Here is a 2,533-nt window from a genome sequence, read left to right as displayed (position 1 = left end):
TCAGTTCAGATCTCTACCCCGCCTTCTGGGCCAGCTTAAATGCTCTTCCTCCTAACCTACCTCTAACGTAGAATCATGGCACCTTAATTCCCTGACCTGCTTCCACATGGTGCTTTAATTCATTAAGGAATGTCTTATCTTATAACCCTCCCACCTCCCTCCTGCACAGTGGGATAGCATTCAAAACTCTAAGAATCTCATGATTGTTGTATTTTTCAAATGCAGTGAAATGCAAAAGGTAATCTGAACAAAGCCGTGACAAGTCTCTGTTTATAAAATCCCGTGCCACCAGACCAGAGGTTTATTATCTTTACACAGAGACTCTGAGCATCGTATCGATATTGAGAAGTGAACAGCACAGAATCTCTGTATTTGACTTTGCATATAAACAAAAGTATTAGTAATTATCATAATGAAATTTACATGAGCCAAATAGTTGTTCCAATCCTAAACTTCTATGTTGTCCTTTAAATAAAGATAATAAGTCTCTGGTTTTGGTGGTACGAGATGTATGTATTGGGAGTATATGATGTGATATTTGGATGTGCCTTAGCATGGGAAAGCATACAGTCAGTTGTCTGTTGTTGTTCTGTAGTACCTCACTAAGTTTGCCTAAGACACGTCAGAATTATGTGCCACACAGTCTATAGATGTCCACTGGTCATTTACTGGATCGTTAGTTTGTGTCTTTCATATTGTCACATGTCCTCATTGCTCCTGGCCTTGTGTTACAGTGGCACCCCCACACCTGCCGACGTAGTCTTCTCTCTCTATATATAGATTGGCTTTGGCAGGGGAAGCCTCTCCTCTCCAAGTTGAATGATTGTCTGGTAGTTCAACTGCCAGTGCTGGTGTGAGTTTGTTTACAGGCTTCTTGGGCTGTCAGTGTATAGGCCTGTTCTAGGATCCAACCTGAAGTCTGAGTCTACCAGGGTGGCATGGTGAGGTGGTGGGCTTGGAGAAGGATGCCAGTTATAATAACTAATGTTCCCGGTTTGTCTTCAGTGACATCGTACTTGTGGGAGGAATGGAGGTATGGTGTGAAATCACATGTTAAACAAGTAACATAGTAAAGCAAGCCGGCCATTGCTCAGACATCAGGCAAGGCTGTGCATTATTGACAAGCAGCAGAAGAGCTCATAGGTGTCCACGCTGTGAAGGTCCGAGGCCAAACAAAAACAGCCTAAAAACCTGTGGCTTCCAAACATAGGAAAAATTAGTGATTTTTAATCTAGTATCTTAAATCTTCTAAGGTTTTCAAATCATGCTGTGTTTGGTTCTCATAACAAACAGCGTTGGTGGGGACAACTGGTACATCTGGATCGCTGCTGCATTCTCAGTTTCAAGTTTTTAGAGAAGTAATAAAGAATAATTTAAATCAGGTAGGTGTTGGTGTTTTTTTTTTTATAATGGGACAAATAGCACATGTTTTCAGCTTTTGACTCCACATGATCTCTTAGAATTTCCCAACCCTACCATTTTAATATAAACCCAACAAAACCTCAAGTTAATGGATAAGTGAATGGGTCAGTTTCAGGAGATGTGTGAACAAGCAAAAATGCCCATGGTCCATCCTGCTTCTACAAAGTGATGCCGGAAATCAGTGTGGGATGTCCAATGTCCAGCCGGTCTGGAAGGGCAGGAAAGACTAATGAGAAGGGAAGCATCCTGTCTGAGGACACAGATTACAAAATATTTTTGGTTTGAAAACTATTGTATCTGTTCTGGTATATCCATCAGAGAAAAGAACAAATCTCAAACACTTCTTCTATAAGCTCTGAGGGAAGCTAAGACATCATACCTTGTTACCATGGAGACATGAGGGAGGGCATGTAGACAAACGGATCTCAGTCATGCAGAACAAGAGGAACCAGCCTTCTCCCTGGCTGTGTGGGGCTGACCTGTTTGGGTGTTTTCTAACGTGCTGGGGTGTCCTCGGATGCACACTGGAAGGTAATTTGTTATGAAGCAACATGAACAATGAATATAGGATAAGAGGGAAATCTCTATATGCTTTCACATGCAGTTCCACAGTTCCTTCGTGGTTAGAGAGGAATTAAGAAGTGGGAGGAATTAAATGAACTGATTATTTTACTCCTGGGAACCTACACACACACACACACACACACACACACACACACACACACACACACACAATACACACTGTCATATATAACATTATGAATATAGTGTGTTAGTAATTATGTATAGTCCATTTCAAGTGTGGTTTTGGCCTGTTCATTCACATCTTTTCATTTGGGAGGAGGAAATGAGAATCTTAAAAATGTCTTCTGAGAGCCCAATTTTCAACAATTCCGGTCCCATCGGGGGCTGTGGCTGGATGAAACAGCCCGCTTCACAGTTACTAGGTAGACAAACAATCCCTCCACAGCTGGAGCGATGACCCTTGCTGACTGTTCTCGTGAGAAACATACATTTGATGTGAAGAACCGGCGGACACAGTCTCAAAGCAATCCTTTGATCTCTTGGAACTACTCCATCATCCTGAGGCACAACTCAGGTCTGTTTCCAG

At 42.1% G+C, this 2,533-nt stretch overlaps 1 long non-coding RNA gene across 1 annotated transcript in view; it reads right to left on the bottom strand.

Moving 5' to 3' along the window:
• Positions 1-1,389: 1,389 nt before the first annotated feature.
• Positions 1,390-2,533, bottom strand: part of LOC102546353 (uncharacterized) — a 3,255-nt gene continuing 2,111 nt past the window's right edge. The window contains exons 2-3 of the long non-coding RNA XR_351527.5: positions 1,802-1,946; positions 1,390-1,630 (exon numbers count right to left, since the gene is read on the bottom strand). This is a non-coding gene — a long non-coding RNA (uncharacterized LOC102546353). The remainder of the gene's footprint in view (positions 1,631-1,801; positions 1,947-2,533) is intronic.

The sequence above is a fragment of the Rattus norvegicus genome, chromosome 2 (genome assembly GCF_036323735.1).
Source record: "Rattus norvegicus strain BN/NHsdMcwi chromosome 2, GRCr8, whole genome shotgun sequence".
NCBI classification, from domain to species: Eukaryota; Metazoa; Chordata; class Mammalia; order Rodentia; family Muridae; genus Rattus; species Rattus norvegicus.
Note: the sequence above shows the minus strand (reverse complement) of the source record. Positions and strands in the feature narration are given on the sequence as shown.